This window comes from Diadema antillarum, unplaced genomic scaffold (genome assembly GCF_040938485.1).
Source record: "Diadema antillarum isolate AM-2024a unplaced genomic scaffold, OU_Dant_1.0 seq00000889_RagTag, whole genome shotgun sequence".
NCBI classification, from domain to species: domain Eukaryota; kingdom Metazoa; phylum Echinodermata; class Echinoidea; order Diadematoida; family Diadematidae; genus Diadema; species Diadema antillarum.
The window spans coordinates 1,174,535-1,195,067 of record NW_027271753.1 but is presented as its reverse complement, the minus strand read 5'-3'; the positions used below and the strand labels follow the sequence as shown (position 1 = coordinate 1,195,067).

The 20,533-nt window shown below is 38.1% G+C and overlaps 1 protein-coding gene across 1 annotated transcript in view; it reads left to right on the top strand.

Annotated features, from left to right (window-relative positions):
• The window catches only part of LOC139740858 (egl nine homolog 1-like), a 42,554-nt gene extending 23,623 nt beyond the window's left edge, over window positions 1–18,931 (top strand). The window contains exon 5 of the mRNA XM_071651439.1: window positions 18,460–18,931. The gene's annotated coding sequence lies outside the window, so the exon portion shown is untranslated. The remainder of the gene's footprint in view (window positions 1–18,459) is intronic.
• Window positions 18,932–20,533: the final 1,602 nt, after the last annotated feature.

Below are 20,533 nucleotides of genomic sequence, written 5' to 3'. Positions count from 1 at the left end.
CTCCTCCCCATCAGCTTGCACAGCCGTGGCGGTGTGCGAAGTCTTGCTGTCATCACGTTTCAGACCAGCCAAAAACCCCTCCCTTATCCCCTCCCCCCTCCCTCCTTCCTCCCCCAATCCCATGGTACACAGACCTGTCTAGGAGTGTTGCCTCGTTGATCATGTGCCAAGTCACATGTTATGATCTGGGATGATACATGAGGTATCTATGGTGGTTGTATGTGATGTGACAACATTCGATCTGTAGAGAGTATTGCCACATGGCAGTGTTCAACTACTGAGTTTAACATTGGATTGGATTGTCAATAACAAAATATATCTTCAGTTTGTCAGTTTGACTTGCAAGTTAGAGCATGATTTGATTTTCATGAAAAATCAATACCCTTCACTTTGTGGCATACTGCAATAAAGATTGATTAAAAGATATTATTAGTGTCCTGGGTACCTCCGCTCAGAAGGTTCACATTCTTCATATGAAATGCCTCATTAGAATAGCACAATGGTACTTTCATTTAATCTATTGACTCTAATGATCTGGTAAAAAGCCAGTAGGAATTTGAGAATCTTGTAGATAATTGGTTAATTGATTTATGTAACTTCTGGAAGAGGGAAGATGTCTCCATCTTACAATCTTAAGACAACATTTTTTTCCCCCATGGCAGTTCATATCCAGTATAAATGCATCTTGCTGTCTCTTTTTCCTCTCTTTCTGGCATATCTAGTGTGCTAGGCTTACATTTCTGGTTAACACAAAAACAAAACAACTCTCTGTGCCCACATGTTCATGCTGTTTACGCCAAATATTTTGTGAGGTCTTTATTTTCGGATGCTATTTGCAAATTTAAAAACATGCGAAATTATTAACTCTGACCCTGACCAGAATGTGACATGCACACATACATTTCTCCATTCGGTACTGTACTCCACAATCGCGAATTTAACCACTTGCAAAACTTTTTGGAAGTCAATGTGCAAAAAATTAGACTCGTGTAATATATAGCATATATACAGTATTTGACATAGACACCAATATCTTGTCATATGTCGCAGTGCTGTCAATGCACCAACTATTGTCAATAACATATTTCTAATACATGGTTATTCTGTAACTAGTCATGATTAATTATATCCACTTGTACAGACTGAGACAAATTGATGCTATTAGATTTTACCTCGTTTGTAACTTAGCCTTCATTTACTTTTATATTGTACAATAGAAAGTAAGAGTGCAAAACTAATCAATGCAAGACTGAAGAGTTATTCAGGGAAATTATAAACCAGTGCATTGTGCAGTGAAACTGATATCAGAGCCTGTGGTTCTTGAAGATAGTTTGGAGTGTGCTAAGATTTGAAAATGTTTCAGCAGTCACTACCTTCGGAATAGGGAGGAAAAAGAAGGAACACAATATGTTTCAAACTTATCAATTTGAGATTTTAGTACCTTAATGTTATCATGAGATTTAAAAAAAGGTTACAGAGCAGTTTCCTTTTCAATGGTACCTTGTAGAAGGAAGGAGTAATGTAATACAGTATTTGTAGTTAAACATACACCTGTGATAAAAGCCACTGTGATTATTTACAGTATGTTTAAGGAAGTGCAATATGAGTGTGAAATCATTTCCTGAAAGTGAAACTCACACGCCAAGGATATCTTGTGGAGTCAAAGCACTTTTCACGTTCTGGGAAAGATGCAAAGCTGGTTGATTATATAGGACACCATGTTGGCAGCAAAACTATCATGTATGCCAATAGAATCTTTACAGGTGTGATGATGTAAATAGATAGATAGATGGAGAGACAGATAGATACCTAGAGAGATAGATGGAGAGATTGATAGATAGAAAGATAAAGAGATAGATTGATGGATGGAGAGAAATAGATGGATAGATAGAAAGATAAAGAGATAGATTGATGGATGGAGAGAAATAGATGGATAGATAGAAAGATAAAGAGATAGATTGTTGGATAGAGAGATAGGTGGATATATCGATAAAAAGGTGAAGAGATAGATTGATGGATAGAGAGAGAGATAGCTGGATAGATAGAAATATAAAGAAATAGATTGATGGATAGAGAGATAGATGGATAGACAGGTAGAAAGATAAAAAGATAGATTGATGGATAGAGAGAGATAGTGGATAGATAGAAAGATAAAGAGATAGATTGATGGATAGAGATAGATACATAGAGATAGATAGATAAAAAAGGTAGATAGAGATAGAGAGATAGATGGATAGATATATAGATAGAGAGATAGATTGATGAACAGATATTTAGATATATGGGTGGATAGATAGATAAATATGCAGATGGTTAGATAGATAGATCTATATATCGATAGTCAGTAGATATGAGAACATATGGTGACTGATAGTTATAGAGAGATAGGGAAAGAGAGCAAAGTCAAAATGATATATGGATCAATAGACCAGAGAAGAGATAGAGTACAGAAAGATAATGCAGACAGACAGACGGACAGACAGAGAAATAGCGAGAGACGGAGTATGAGGGTAGTGGGGGTGGGGGAATGTTAGGTAGGAGCTCGACCTGATGTTGCTCTGACGCCATCGAGTGGTATTGTTTTCGCTTTTGCTGCCTGCAACATGTCTGGCTGTCTGTGAGTGTAGAATTTCAGCCACTTTAAAGATCATCTTTAGTTGCGATTCCCCCTCCCCCAAGCCCCCAAAATTACAGTTCTGCTTTCAAGGGTTACTGTATGATCATCAATAATAATATTCCTTAAGGCAGCGCCATAATTCTACCACCATTATTGATTACTGTCCAAAATGTATGCATTGCACTATTGAAATGATAGGCCAAGATCACAGGCTAGTGACTTTCAGTGCAAGGTAATATGATCACTGTTTGTTACAATATATTACATCATCAAATGTTTGTATGCTGTGTGTGTGATTAAGAGATGATGTATTTAAACTTATGTCTGCCTTTGACTTGCAAATAATACTTGTAAAGGAAACATATAGTCTGGAATAATGCAATCCATAACTGCACTCTATTTTCAACTTTGACCAAATGTATTTGCTGACAAGCATGTCTGTCAAGATATATCTGCATGGAAGTTAGCCTTCTCAATAGATGGATAGACTAAATATTGATAGTGAAGGAAAGAAAGGCATATGATAAACTCAGTTTTTAAATTCCCGCAAGAATTGAAACAGGTGGGGAAAAGAATAAATGAACCTACTTCTGGTGGTTCATGTTTTTCCTTAAGTTGTATGTTGTCATCACAATATTTAATATCAATGAAATTTTATTTATCTATATTATACAAAAGCAAGATTGATTATCAAAATATGTGAACTATTCTCTGGAACGTAGTGATCTTTCTATCCACCAGCTTATCATAGGCTAATAGTGTAGCCAGTTTTGTCTGATCTTTTGTAAGACATGCAGTGAAATTCAGAGTTGCCAATTTTATGATCAAAGATGATAATTTTTTTAAAGGATTTCATGGGTTAGGTTGGTTTAATGTGATGACATATCAGTGCAATGAACCGGCATCTTGCTCTCTAGTGGAATGTCAAAGCAATCTCCAGACCAACGTCATTTACTCCGACCCATTCCTTCCCAGCCCCAAAGAGCAATCATGACCTTCATCACATCTTCTTCCTCACTCACCCCATAGACCAGAGGGCCTCAGTTGGTGGCAGTGTTTATGGTTTGGGCATGATTGATAGACTGTTGAATGGGCAATCATAACAGTGCAGAGTAGCATTAGTTGTGACCACAGCATTGCCTATGTGTTTGACTAACTATGTCAGCTGATTCACGCTTCATCATTTCATTTTCAGTGAAACAGTGATATTTCATTCATCAGTTTATTTCAGAATGAAGAAGGAATTCAGTGCAATAAAAGCTATTGTGCTATGATGAATCAATAATAAGACTGAAAAGTCAACAAATTCCATAAAAATCCTACATTTAAGACTGAAATAATTAAACCTTAAGAGGCGCTTCAAGATATGGGATTATGGAAATACAGTGGATCTCAGATATTAATGAGCGCAATGATCAATAGTCCTGACTAGTATTGTGTTTTCATCACTGAAGATTTGGGGAAGTTTGTGTAACTTTGAAGCATTATCAACATTGATGTGCATAGATGGCCTCATGTATACCAGTGTGATGGATTATGAGAAGTGTGTTTCTGTGCAAGCGGCTCACATTCCCAATCTGTGCTGGTGTCCTCCCGTATTTCTCAACAGGTGAATCAGTCTGCATCTAGCAAACTATTGGCCCTCTCCTTGGTAGAATACAGATGGTATACCCTATAGTGAGTCTTATTAAGGATGAAACTGATCTTTACATTATATGACCAATGGTTTTTCCCAAAGCATGAAGTACTGACAAATGAGAGATATTCACAGCATGAAATTTTCATGAATTGGAGCCCAAGGCCTTTTTTGTGGCATGAAATCTTTGCGCATTGCCATTGGTATTCAATGTATATAGTGTAGGCAGGAACTTTGACATGCATTTTAATTTCGCAAGTCGTGACTTTCGCAAAATTGGCAATATCAAAATGTACCCCAGAATTTCTGGTTTTACAGTACTCTTTTGCCACATCATAAAAGCTATGACGAGACCTCAGACGTACTTCAAGGTTACCATGGATATACTGATGACAGAAGTATGCAAAGCATGATAGACAATGCAGGTGATGTCTCAAGCTGTTTTTTACTGAAATCCGGCAAGGTTGATGACACTACTGTAGGTATGGAGGTATGGAGGGTTCCGTTGACACGCCAGAAATCTCTATCAAGACACGGTATCTGTGGCATGGTTCCCTGCTTAGAAATTGATCTCCAGCAGGTGCGATGGAAGAGTGCATCTAGGAGTGCATCCTAGAAAAGTGCATCTTCATCATCTCCTCTCTCGGGGTGACATCCAGGATGCACCCCCCCCCCCCCACACCCACCCTGTGACGTCTTTACTCACAGGCACAGTTAAAGAAGAGCTACTGTTCTTCTCAGAACAGAAAAAATATTCTACTTCTCAAGACCAGAGCATGCCTTTAAACAGAAAGAATTGTAAGATCTGGGTGGGGGGGGGGGGGGGGGGGGGCAGTAATGATTTACACACAGGAAGCATCGTAAGGCCTCCCCCCTGCTCCCCAGTGCTCCTATGAACATCAGTATGCATCCACGAAACCCCAGGTCCCCCCAGTTGTGGATGCATCCAGCTAAGCCATGGCCGAGATGCCATGTGCATTGCATCATGGGATATGCGGGAGCCGGCGGAGGCTGACGGAGAGATAGAGACACTGTGCCGTCATGCGACACATAAGTGAGAGCAGGTGAGAAGCAGTGCGATGGTCGGAGTGAAGTGATGTGGTGAAATATCAGCCAACGTCGTGCTGCGGGCCTGGTGCTGCTAACGCCTTTTTCATTGGATCGGAATGTGTCCTCTCATAATAAAGGTCGACATGACTTCTTTACTTGCATCATGACCAGCCATCTTGATGAGATATGTTTACATGTTGAAGTGAAATTCTGAAATTCGACAAGATTAGAATATCCACCTCTCTTAGATACAATTACAAGTGTATATCATTCAGTCAAAAGTCAGTTTATAAAGATCAGAAATGTAAGACTTACAAGACTCAAAGCGACATGGAACGTTAAAGGGACTGTACAGTACTAGTTGAGGTAGGGATTCATGTTTTGAACATTCCTAAGTGAGATAATGAAAAGCCTCTTATGAAATATGAAAGAGCATGTAATTTTGAGAAGGATTCAACGCTTATTTGATGAAAATTGGTTTTCAAATGGCTGAGATATCCAAAAAAGTGCTAATAATAAAAGGCGACATGCCCCAACTTTATTAGTATCTCTTTGTTTCACCTTGTTTTTGGATATTTCAGCCATTTCAAAACCGATTTTCATCGAATAAACTTTTGATACCCATTAGAACCGCATGCTATTTGACATCTCATAGAGTGGTTTCTGAATATCTCGCAAAATGTTAAAAGCTAAATCTTCACCTCGACCAGAACTGTACACACCCTTTAAGTTTTGTGTGCATTTCTTCTATTTCATCAGTAGAATTCAAGTATTCAAATACATTGGACTCCCGTTATAACGAAGTCCTCCGGACCGGCAGTTTTCTCTCATTATATCAAAATTTCGTTATAACCGAACAAATAAACAATAAAAATACATAGAGCTGATAATGTTGCGGCCTGAATTTTTACTTTGTTGTAACCAGAATTTTGTTATAACCTTGTTCGTTATAATGGGAGTGCACTGTAAAACAAATTGCAAACAAGGCATATTACACAAACATCTTAGTCCTGAACTAGTCTGGCTTGTTTTAAATACCCATGACACATCACATTTTGCTGATTTACTGACACGCAATCAATCATTTTTTAATTTCCATATTCCTTGACTGTGCTCAAAATTTCACGTAATTGTTCTGAAAATAACCACACACTTCAAAATATCTCTTACTCATGGATACTGCCCCTTTTCAAACAATAGTGTGTGTGTGTGTGTGTGTGTGTGTGTGTGTGTGTGTGTGTGTGCCTGTCTTTCTGTCTGTGTGTCTGTGTTGGATATTTGTTGTTAATGAATACTTTCTAGATTACACAAACATGAAAAACCTTTGGTGCCAAGGATGCAAATATAAACACATACATGTACATATCCTATCTTTGTCTCCAAAGAGGATGTGGTTTAATCAGCCAACATACATACATGTTATGCATTGTAATTCATCAAAGTCACTTCATAGGGTTACTGATGATATGCAGTTGCTGGCACAATGCCATATTTGCAGAGAATGTGCTTGAATGCATGAAAACCACTTGAACTCCATGCAGGCAGAACTTGTATTTGCAGATTAAACAGTTTCAGCTCCTTGTGTATGTAAGTAGGTTATGTATATTATTGCATAGACTTACCATGCATCATCCACATCATTGCCTAGTCCAACTCTTACAGCTATTACAGCCACAAATAGATAAACTTATAGATTTAGCATTTGTAGCATTTTAAGCCCACATACCAAGTCATGGGTCATTCATTTCGCTTCTTTTTATCACCTATGTTCAAAGAGCTTGACCGTTTGTCTTGGTACATAATTGGTAGTATGTTACACAAGACACAGACAAACCACACATTTGTAATGAATGACCTCTGTGAAGGATGCTTGTGTAGATTTGAATAGTTAATGGATTTATCAATACTCTGTGCTATGCGTCCAGCCCATATTGAACTTTGCTCACGTCTATGATCTGCTCTTCCATTATGTGCCTTATGTTTTAGTCTTGTAGTCACGTAGCCATTGACGTAAAACCAACATTGTGTATTGCCAATTCAAATCAAAGATTGTTTAACGTATGTACTTTTATCGTAAGTGTAGTTTCATATTACACACAGATTAATTCTAGCTGCTGGTAATGAGGAAAGTTTATGGTGACTTACAGTGACTGGGTTTAGACTTGCAGAAGAACACATTGTAATCAGACATAAAACAAGAGAAAAATCCATATTTAGTGGTAGAGAGTGTCCAAATACTGATTGGGTCTACTCAGTGAATACTAACAGCAAATAACATTCCATATCAAAGAATTGTCATTAACCTGTTGAGGACTAGCAGATTTTACTATAACACGCATTTTCCATAGACACCTGCCTGAGTATTAAAGGACAAGTTCACCTTCATAAACATAAAGATTGAGAGAATGCAACAATAATAGTAGAACGCATCAGTGAAAGTTTGAGGAAAATTGGACAATTGATGCAAAAGTTATGAATTTTTAAATTTTTTGTGTTGGAACCGCTGGATGAGGAGACTACTACAGCTTGTGAGTCATATGCGTACAACAGTATAAAGAAAATGTAAAAGAAAATTCAACATATTTTCACTTTTTTCGCATAATAAAAGAGCACTTGACTTGCCTCTTTCTAAAGGCAGGGGGAATAATATTACCCATAACATTTGTCGGTAATGAGTCAGGGGAATGTGTACTTTTTTCAAAAGATGGAATTTTGTGAAATTCTCTTTATATTTTCCTTATATTGTTGTACGCATGTGACATCTAAGTTATTCATACACTGCAGTAGTCTTCTCATCCAGCGGTTACTGCACAAAAACTTCAAAAATTCATAACTTTTGAACGGATTGTCTGATTTTCCTCAAACTTTCACTGATGTGTTCTACTAATATTGCTACATTCTCTCAATCCTTATGTTTATGAAGGCGAACTTGTCCTTTAACTAGTCTTCAAAGGGTTAACTTCGTAGTAGTCTGTTATTCAAACACATAGCTCATATTATGCTTTCATGCAAGAATGAATACGTATTGATTAGCACACTTCATGGTAGAAGTGATGAGAAGGTCAAGGTGAACTTTGTCTCTTCAGTTGGGTTTCACCGGTAAGGTTGGCTATACGGCAAATGTAACTAGAGTCAAACAAAGCTCATTGGATATCACGCCCAGGCCATGACTAGTCACATTTGATTTGCAAAATCCCTTTAAAGGCATTACCATTTGCAGATGAAACAAAAACCCAGTTTTAATTCTTCAAAATAGGCTTAAAATATGAGTTAGGGATAGAAACAACTCATAATATAAAAATGTTAATCAGTATAATCAATGTCAAGTATTGTTGAGAATACAAAATGTGAACAGTAGTTATAATAAAATTGTTTCTAGACTAAACCGTTTACAGTTATGGTTTATTGAGAAAAATAGTGATATCTCCTTATATTTAAGGCTTTATTGCAAAATTTTTATATGGTAGGATGTTTTGTGATACAACTGACCTACACATATGCATCAAATGTGATAACTCCTACATTTTTTTAAATCACTGCTACCAACGGTAAACAGTACCTTTAAGATAAAATGTAGAAATAACTGGATTAACATGCAGCATGTTTCTAGACATGTTTGTACTTGAGGTCTTTTAGTAAGGCCCCCCAAAAAAATTGTTGCATTGGCGTAACATGAGATTTTCAAATAGGGTCGGTCGGGCGGATTTTTTTTTTTTTTTTTTTTTTTTTTTGCTACCTGCATTTTACGTGTAAAACTCGTGCTCAGCTCAGTAAACAGTTACAAATGCTGCACCGCATGTGCTGTTTATCTACTAGTATTCTACAAATCATTTACCAGGCCGATATTACTGGAATTATACCCCTTCACAGAATTTAAAGATGTTGAAATCCCTATCCTGAATGTTTTCACTTCATATTTTACTATTTTGACTTAGATAAGATAGATGCAAATTGACCCATATGTACGATCTTTTCATCGCACACGGCGATCTCTATTACAGTCCCACATATACAGATTCGTGTAAGTTCTCCACACAAGAAACCTATGGCAAAACTGTGCACAATACATCGCAGTCTGAATGCTACGTATACACTGAATAAATCTTGTTAGAGTAAGTGTCCGTGTTGGAAACAGATGACGTACTGATCAAGGAAGGCTTATGCGAGGCGCTAGATCTCTCCCTCGTACATCCGATATCCCCAGAGCCGTTTCCACTTCCGGGTTTGTGCGATCGCGATCGCAATCAACAAGATATTTGATATCGATAGCAAAAAAGTAATTAAAAAACATGGGGTCGGCGGAATTTTTAGGGTCGGGCGGGTTACGCCAGTGCAACAATTTTTTTTTTTGGCCTAAGTTTACCCGTAATACCAGTCAGTAATTGCTTTTCAGCAAAGGCCTGCTCAGATGTCAAGTAGTTGTGATGGCACTCGATAGCAACCATTTTGAATTGACGCCATGCCAATGCTTTTTCATCGAGAGCCTGTAACATATTCAAGAGTGATATCCTCACAAAACTTATCTTTTATTAATTCACTCACTGTCATACACATCTACATACTTACACACAGAAACAAAAAAAGAAAAACATCAACACTCAAACATATGCTATAATAATGACTTTAAAAATGGTGCAAGTTGTAAAATGTATTTCCCAACTGCTAATCACTATCCGTACCGGAGGCATTAGAACAACCAGCTATAAAGTAGTAATGCGGAAGTAAAATGGTAATGATGAGAGGAAACTGAACTCTCTCAGAGTTCAACTCATAGTTTTCTGGGGCGTTACAAAACCACAAGCCTTCCTTCCATAGGAGAAGGAAATGAAGACACTTTCCTTTTAGCTGGTAGTCTTGGCTTGGACATTCAACTCACCACTTTCAAATTAAAGTGATAGATCGCGCGTCATTCAAGGAGGGGCAGGTGCTAGAATTGGTTGCAGTCATATTTTACGAGAGGCATCGATCCATGACCTGTTATTTTTGTCCACATGGAACCTTCCAAGTTTAAACAGTGTTGAATGGGCATATGATTATCCCTTAGTGCACCGTTAGGTTGTTGTTGTTGTTGTTGTTGTTGTTGTTGTTGTTGTTGTTGTTGTTTTTTAAATCTTAGAAGATAAACTTCACAGTTCAGACGAGCCATCCCTTGCCGTCTTTACAGTCAGGTACTGTTTTATTTATCAAATGTTTTTGCCAGTGTAGTATTCTCCAAAAATAGGGCTTGAAAGACAATTGCATGAATGATTAAATTTGTAACAAAGAACTACAGCAACAGAATGAGAAATATTCTTTTTCTCTTTTCAAGTAGCAATGTTTAGCAATTTCCAGTCTTCAGACAGTAATCATACTCTGCATGTGTGTAATAGGGTGCAAAATTTTGACATGTTATTAATCTTTGCTAGGTACAAATGTAGATATTGTATTAGTTGACAGTTGGCTTGTGGAATTTTCTCCAATAAAACTGCTGTATAGGGTATATGGATAAATGGATTAAATGGTATCTACATTTTGTTTTTATTCAGTACCTCCATGCTTTTGTAATTGTTACTACTGTATACATGTGTCCAATATGCTGCAGTATAAGACATAGGCAATTAAGCACTTGAATCTAGCAGCACTTAGCCTTTATAGTGTGAGTTTCAATATTTGGCAGAAATGGATTTGTATATTAAATTGTTTGATATGATGCATCACAAATTGTGGCATCATGTAATTTTTATGCCGTCTTTCTCTGAAAGCTCATAAAACCAGGTGACATTCACAGATTACCACTTCCTCCTCATGCTGCCTCCCAAAGACAGACCCTGTTATGTGAGATGAAAATAGTTATGTAAAGAAAGAAGAGCCAAACAAATGGCATACACAGTACATCATTTCCAATTCTAAATCGTGGAAATGGCAGCCTAAAAATAGAAATCGTGCGTGTGTTTTTCCTCCTTAGGATGGAAGCAATGTAAACTACCCCCCCCCCATGTATGTCTAACGTCCGTCAAGCCGCAGAAGACCCTGCAAGTAAAGGGAGCATGAAGGAATGCCGTGCACATATGAATGTAAATCAGCCAATCTTGCCGCCCGCCATGGCGACATTGGTATCGGTATCTCATAAAAATCTCAATAGATGTTGGATTGAGTGAACATGAGTGAGGTGTGTCGAGGAGACAACCTGTCTCGGTTTTTCAAAGAAAGATGTATTGAATCTGGGCATCATCCAGGTCAGATGATAGACCGCCAGGCCTATTTGTAGTGCTGGGAGAATTGGCTTACAAACCTACAAAGTTTCTGTTTCAGGTCACTGTTGTATTTCAAGAGACATTATGTCATGTTTGTGAATTAAATGACTCCAAGACGGTCTCTGTAATACCCACAAGTCAAGTGTCTCAGCATCTATTTTTTTAGGAATGCATAGTGCTAGTTACACATCTATGGCATTTCACTTTTCTTGTAATTTACTTTTGTATGATTAGGTCTTTAGAATGCATGAAATGCAAGGATTTATCAGGTGAACAATTATCCAGGAAGTTGAAAGTAAGAACTGCAAGCTTTCAAACAGGATCTGTTAAATGTATTTTATATCAGGATCTGTCGCAAGCCTTGTAAAGAATGGAAAGCCGAATAGTAACTCAAGTGTTCAGATTATCAGAACAATGTTAAAAATGAATCAAATTGAATGTGTGTTTCAACATGTAGTGAAACTGCTTAGGAATATTCTTCGTCTAATCAAACAATCAATATTTGTACTCTAAATGGTTACAGGCTATAGCTGGTAGACAGCCTAGGACTCATCTAGTGTTCAATTACAGCAGCCTTCATTGTTAAAGGACAAGTTCACCTTCATATTCATGTGGATTGAGTGAATGCAGCAATACTAGTGGAACACATCAGTGAGAGTTTGGGGAAAATCCGACAATTCGTTCCAAAGTTAGGAATTTTTTAAGTTTCTGCGCAGTCCCTCCTGGATGAGAAGACTACTACAGTGTATGATGTCACATGCGTACAACAATTTAAGGAAAATAAAGAGAATTTCACAAAACTTTACTTTTTTGAATAAAGTGCACATTTCTTTGACTTGTTACGGACGTATGTTAAGGGTAATATTTTTCCCCTGCCTTCTGAAAGAGATAAGTCGAGTGTTCTTTTGTTATGAGAGAAAAGTGAAAATATGTTGAATTTTCATTATTCTTTCATTATATCGTTGTACACATGTGACATCCCAAGCTATAGTAGTCTTCTCATCCAGCCGTGACTGAGCAGAAAGTTCAAAAATTCGTAACTTTTGAATGGATTGTCCGATTTTCCTCAAACTCTCACTGATGTGTTCTACTAATATTGCTGCATTCAATCAACCCACATATCTATGAAGGTGAACTTGTCCTTTAAGACACCACAATAAGAGACATAGTCTAACACTGAAAATAATTCCACTTCCTTCTGATAAAAACAAAAGTACAGTCTATGAGGAGATATACATTGCCCTGGCTTCCTTCCTTCTGTTGTTCCATAATGTAGCTACGGAAACTCACTTGATCTATATTTTGTTGCCTGCCTGGCAGAAGGGCTCTAAGGCTTGCACACTGAAAAAAAAATACAAAAATGATGGTTACATCATATGAAGGAACTTTCAACTCTCTTGTCAAATTATGCCACAAACCAAAATTTGATTCAGGAGTCAAAATTTCATGCCAGGACTCTTCTGCCAGGCAGGTGATAAATTTTCAGGGTTGTCTTTTTTCCTTAGTCTCTTTTTCCCTTTTATTGCTTTTGCTTGTTTTCCTTTTAACACCTTTATTGCCATTTCTTTTTTTCTGTTCATTCTGTAAATCTGTACTTTGAGAGAAGTATTACATTGTGCATCTGTCTCCAGTCATGTTTGAATATCAGTTTTGTTCAGAGCCTTTTAGATAGTGGACTTGCTTAGTAAAACAAGGTACTTGTGGTCACCATGGCAACAGTTGGTACACCCTGAAAGCTGATTGACTGACATCACAGCACTTCAAGTGAATCTACCTTACTCATAAACAGTGATCTTGTAATCAATGAAACTCTTAATTTGTGACTGTCATGATGAAGAATAGTCTCTGTGTCCAGGTGTTAATTACCCTGCTAGCTGAAAAATATCATTTCAGCACCAAAGGCCTATATCATACAACTGACTGACTCACAATCGTTCAACCTATTATTCCCGCTTGAAGTGCAAGGTTGTTGTGCTATCTCATGTCATATATAGCCCTTTTGTTTCGTAGGCCTACCTTGCATTATGACCATTTTCTTTTTTTGGGGGGGGGGGGAGGGGATGGGAAGGGGTGGGAAGGGGTAATGGAAATGGATAAAAATAGCTTTTCTTGTTTTTTGGAAAATGTGTAAACACAGACATGGAGTCTGGAGAGGGTAATAGTCAACCCATCCCCCGCCCCCTCTTTTTTTGTTTCTCTCCCTTTCTTCTTTAGTTTCTCAATATCTCTCTCTCTCTCTCCCCCATCTCACTTTGTCCCTCCCTATCTATCTATCTATCTATCTATCTATCTATCTATCTATCTACATGTGTATCTGTCTGTCTGTCTTTCTATCTATTTATCCATTTATCTATCTATCCATCTGTCTGTTTGTCTATCTATCTATCTGTCTATCTATCTATCCATGTATCTATATGTCTGTCTATCTATCTATTTATCCATCTGTCTATCTGTCTGTCTATCTATCTATCTGTCTGTCTATCTATCTATCTATCTTGTTCTGTCTATCTATCCATCTGTTTGTATATCTATCTATCTATCCATCCAGCTATCTGTCTGTCTATTTATCCATCTGCCTGTCTGTCTGTCTATCTATCGATCTATCCATCTGTCTATCTGTTTGTCTATCTATCTATCTAACTGTCTGTCTATCTATCTATCTATCTGTCTGTCTATCTATCTATCCATCTGTCTGTCTATCTGTCTGTCTATCTGTCTGTCTGTCTATCTATCCATCTATCTATCTATCAATCTATCTGTCTATCTATCTATCTGTCTGTCTTTCTATCTATCTGTTTGTCTATCCATCTATCTATCTATCCATCCATCAATCTATTTATCTATCAGTTTCCTTTCTGTCTTGCCGTGTACACTTTTCTCTTATTTTTTATTTTTTTTTTTTTGGGGGGGGGAAGGGGTAATGGAAATGGTTAAAAATACCTCTTCTCATTCTTGGAAAATGTATTTTTCTACCCCCCTCCTTTCTCTCCTCCCCCTTTCTCTCCTCCATGTTAGACAGGTCTGTAGATATGATACCATCTGACCTGGAACTGTGTGACCTCTATTCTCTGATAGGATACATTTCATAGCTGTGAGAGATGTCAGCTCAGGACACTAGCTTCCAGTTAGCTTCACTTCCAGGCTGATGGTTTTATTCTCTTCCTCATTCTACTCTGCAACTCGGTAAAGCTGCAATTAGGGGAGGGATTCTTAATTTTTCTTCTATGTCAGGCTGCAGAGTATGTGGGCGTTTTTTGATAGGGGAGACTAGCCTTATGTCAAGACTGCAAGCGGTTAGTGAGCACACATACACACACACAGGTTTGAGTATTAGTGTTGGAGCTTTGCAGCAAGGCTAGGTATAGGCTCGTGGGGGTTGTCGGGCATTGCTGCAGTGTGAAGACGGCATAGCGCTACCAAGAGGAATCGTCTGTGGTAATCCTATGCGCAGAGTCTGGCACTGGCTCCCTCTCACTCTCTTCTCTTGCCTTCATTCCTTCTGACTCATATTTTATCACTGAATTTATGTGACTTGATGGTGATGCATGGTATACAGTCTGCACTCCAAGAGACGAAGCACTATGTAGCGTACATACAGATTGGTCTAAGGAGCAAGGAGTACATAGCTTACCAGTAAATGCAGCAGTCGACTACATTGAATTCAGTCACTGACAATAAATTGTGCTACTGAATACTTACATACTATGAGGCTCTAATGTCATTACCGTTTATTCATCAGAGCTGAATTTTTATCAGAGAATATCTATTTTTTCTCTTTATATCTTCTGCAATACAATATGTGCATATGAACTCATCAGAGACTATTTACAGAGGTAGTACAAGAAGCCCAATACTACGATCAATCTAGCTAACCTGTCTGTTTCTTGGATATTTGATAATCAGATTTGTCTTCTATTTTTCTTTTATAAATGTTTGATATTATTCCACAAAATCTAGAAATTTCTTTTTCCTTGGGCTGTGATGAGATAGTCAGTTGTTGTTTTTTTCATCATACTTGCTGAAAAATGTATTCATTATCAAATTCATGAAAAACCTGATTTTCTACTCACACTGGGAGTATATATATATATATATATATATATATATATATATATATATATATAATATTTTTGAAATGCTGGTAGTTAACAAACAAAGAAAAAAAAGAATTTGAGCTCAAAATAAATTACCTCCATTCTCGTTAATCTGTGATGCTTGCAATTAAAGCTGCTGAAAAGCAAAGACTGATGTAATACAAAAATATTGGATATTTCTATTCATAGCTACAATAATGTAGGTACTAGTCATTTGAAAGAAAAACAATCAAGAGATTTGCGATACAATTTACATCACAGCAAAGCTTGGCATTTTCCCTACAACTTTACACCATACATGTCCAGGGTGAGACAAAAAAATCTATTAAAGTTGCATAGATTTGAAAACCAGAATGTTTTCCAAAAGCATGACTACGTTGCAGTCTCAGAGTAATTTATGCGAAGTTGGCACGCCATCAACTGAGTCGGGTGTGCGAATGTGGCACATAAATAGTTCAGAGGAACTTGTCCTTTAACTGGATTTAAGATCAAACTCTTTGCATGTGGAGAAGATTGACTGAAGCATGATATGCTTGCTGTCCGATATCACTATAGGCTGAATGGAAACTTGGAGAAGATCTCACATTAGACTTTTAAAATATTTGGCTCCTTGTTGGTAGGGATGCTCTCCTAGGATCAAGGTGCAGGGGTTAGTGTCATGAGCTAAACAATCTCTCAAGGTCGTATATCTGAGAAGCCATCGGAATTTAATCTGTTTCAAGAGAGGAAAAGGCTTATCCAAACAATCAGATGTCTTGCCGTCGCCGTGGAGAGGAATTTTTGGACAAGATAGTTCTGTGGTACATCTTTTATCGCATATACATACATTGTGTTGTTTCCGACATGAAAAGTGGGTTCAAAGTATGAGACCAGAATGGATGAACAGTTCTTCCTTGTGTTTGATAACTTCCTGTAATGTATGCTATTTGACCTAGATACACCCTGCCAACATAGTAGCTTGTTTTCCTCAATTCTGACCCAAAAAACCGAATTTACAGTTTGAAGATGAGTGTTTATTACAATCTGTGTCATCTTATTCAAGTGGGTAGTGACATTGGACCACTGAACTGGTGTGGGAAGGAAATGACATGGTAACATACAGTCTATCTCAGAGGAGCTGTTATGAAAACATTGTATAATATTTGATCCTTAAAGTTCAGGGCCCCGTTTTAGAAAAAGATGAAACTAGGCGCGGTCAGACTGGCAAAAGATCGAGAAGTTTAAGATTGCGAAGTTTGGGCCATTGGAACACGCGCAAGAAAGAGTGCGCCATCCGATGGCTAGTGATTGTGACGTAACAATGCACATCTGTACATGACATGGCCTCGCGCTTCGGAGACACCGCCCGCAAACAGATCGAGACGTTTCACGGGAGGTTTCGCGGGAAGTTTGCGGTCATACTGGCAAAACTTCAAGATCTTAAAGATCGCGATCTTACACTTCTTGATCTTTTGCCAGTCTGACCGCGCCTATTGATTGTAAATTCCCTGACCACATGGGTTGCCATAGACTCATGATAGAAATCAACTATATAATCAATTACAAGTCTTCATAAAACAGGGCCCAGGTCATTTTTATATCTATTGTTGGTGGACTATGTTTATCATAACCTGTTGAGGACAAGCTGATTTTGTTACAACATGCATTTCCCATAGACACTTGCCCAAGTATACTCAGGACTCATCCTCAATGGGTTAATGCCGAGTACACTATTGATGCTGACGTCATCTTAAAGTTCTACATGTTATTTCTTGTGATACCATTGAATAAAATATAAGGATCACTGAATACTTCTGTACACAAAAACAGTATCATTTTGTCAATCTTTATTTCAAACTGACAAATCAAAATTGGGTCAATCCAACACTTACTGAAAACTCTTGTAACAATGTAGCTAATACAAGAATACATTTGATGTAGGCATAAGAGTTTATGATTTGTTTCTTTGTTATCTGTTATTTGGATGATTTGTTCAACTGTTTTAATACCTCCTCCCCAGAGGATGCCAGAGCCATTACATTCTTGGTCTCTACATACATGTGTCAGTGTGTCTGTCTGTCTGTATATCCATCCACAGTATGCCCCAGATCTCATTAAAATGATTCAAGAAAACTCCATCAAAATTGTGGGTTTCTGTCATACTTGGCCCAAATATATGGCATGGGGTGTAGATGCTCTGATTAGATTTTGGGCAAAATTCCTCGGGGTTAAAGATCAGCCCAGTTTAACAGTCGAATTCAACTGCACACAGCAGTCAAATTGATTTGGTTTTGTATTGCATTTGGAGTAATTCAATTGTTGCTCTGGAAATAAGAGTGTGAGGCTTGCTAGTCTTTAAAGCTAATCTGAAAGAAAGCAAATTTATCTGACATGAATGACAGCTGTTTGTTTGAAATTGTTGGGAAATTTCAGGGTTGAAGATGTAAAAAAAAAAAAAATGTGCATATGAAATCAGTATGACAATGATTTGTAGTGCCTGTAGGAAACTTAACATCATTTACTATTAAGCTGATGTGAATATGAAAATGTTGTGAGATAAAGTATCTGTCCAAAACATAGATAGGAGGAGGGGTGAATATCTTTTGTATTTTAGATACCAGTGCATGATTGAGGAGGATGACAGAATATTTCTGTGTTTTGTAACTGCCATCTCTCTCTAATGTTTGTTACTGTTTTGATATAGTGATGATATATACACTGTTATGAAATACTTGTAGTAGCTTGTAGTTGTTGGTATGCATGACACATCTTTGGCATTGTGGCATGTCAATTACCACCCTTTCAGCCAAACTATTTTTCTCTGTTTTCTTTTCTTCTCCCCCCTGGCAGATTGAAACTATACCAAAGCATTTACGTAAACAGTGTCATCCAGGATGGGTGGTAGTAGCTCCACCACGGCATGCACCTGTTTTGTGATCGGATAGACCTCGGGGAGGGACTCTGTCATCACCGCTACACCCAGGGGATGCCACCAGGGGGCTTGAGTAGACATCTGTGACATCTCCTGGAAGAAGGATCTCCAGGAAGCAAAGGATAAAGGGAGGAAAAGTCGATTTGTATCAATCTAAAAGCTATTGCAACGGCAACAATGAAATGACGGTTGACAAGACAAACATTTGAAGGAGGCGTGCACCTGTGATAGAACAATGTGACGTCAAGGTATAACATGCTTTATGTACACTGAAATGTCCTTGAACTCATTGCCTACATAACCTGATTGAGTCCTATATCATATCTGTGGAGATTTCCAAATCTTGCATAAATGGGATAATGGAAGACAAAGCCACCTGGTTTCATCTTGCCCCCCGAAAAAGATAGGAGCAAACAAAAGCGAACAAAAATATAGTTACAGTTTTCCAGTGTCACGACAGAAACTGTCAATTTGTGTCCAAGAAATGGAATCGCCTGAAGACAGCCGTAGACACCATCACTAACCCTGCCCATCCTCCTCTCACCTTTTGGGCTAGAAGATCAACCATCGTCATGGCAACCACAGCAGCAGTGCAATCTCTACCCCTCTCACCCCAGATCCTGAGTGTCGACACCATAATGATGTTAAATATGGAGGAGTTAAGCGGAGGGAGCAGAACTGGCGTTTTCACATTGAAATGTGCTTTGGGTTATATCATGACGTCACCAGACTTCTGAATTCTTCATACCATGAGGTAGTCTGGTGTGTGCTTGAAGCTCAAGGCAACAGTGCCTGAACAGATGTGACTCCAAATGTAATTATCTGTTCATGTTTGGTCTCTTGAACACTGCAGATGATGACTTAAAAAGGATGCTTTACATGCATATCACTAGTTTGCTTCTTGGGATGTAATCAACAACAACAACAACACAGGATGTCAAGTGATGGTTACACCAGTAGCAATTTCCTCTTCTTAAATATTCTCCTGCAATGAACTAAGTTTGACAAAATAAAAACGCCAGATGTTGATAGTGATCAGGGTTGGCTGGTATACAATGGAGCTGATCAAGTAGTTATGAATTGATTGAACTCTGACCTGTTCCTTGCGCTGGGGGTCTTTGTTAGATAAAGATGTTGACCCTGTCTCACAATTGAGCCAAAGAGAACCCTTCTGTTCCCCTCATCTCTAACCAGTTGCCATGGAAGCAATTTTCCCCTTCTTGCCATTGATGCCTCCGTTGCACCATCACGGAGAGCCATCTTGAAAAATGTATGAAAGCATAGAAGATGTCATCCTGATTGATGTGTACAGCTTTGTGTGTGGATGGGAGTGTGTAGCTATTGATTTGGACAGATTGGGTACAGTGCAAGCATATTACCTCTCGACATAATTTCCTCATAGAATTCATTGTGAAAAGTGATTAGTAGAAAAAAAATCTGTAACCATGCATTGATTGAATCCTTCCGGCATTATGCGATGCTTTCGAGTCCCTCCGTCCGTGGTGATGTGATTACTGCGACCTCATTGGACATTGGACATCCAATCATACTCCTGTATCAGGGGTGGGATGATGTATTTTATCCCCTGGACTGAATCAGCTGTCAGCTGAAAGTGGGGTTATATACTTTGCTTTATGTGCAACTCTGGAGGGCATAAAATGATGTTTCATGGTCAGTCATTATTATAGTGTTTATTTGGGTTTGTATTTGGGTTTGTTCTTCTGGTGTAGTTCCGACACTTTTCTCTCTGTATTGAGAGCATGTTACGTACTCGAATAACTACTTTATACACTGGAATGTCAGTTGCTCTCTGCATCTGGAAGACACCCGTGACCATTTCAAAAATTCTAGAATATTGTTTTGTCTGTTCAAGATAAAAAAAGTGTATATCCTCTGCTGAGTATGAGAAGGGTGTTCAGGTGCCTCGAACACTCTGGCTTTAGTGGCAACTTAATGCCCTTATCATTCTCAGCAGATATATCTCCTTTAGTT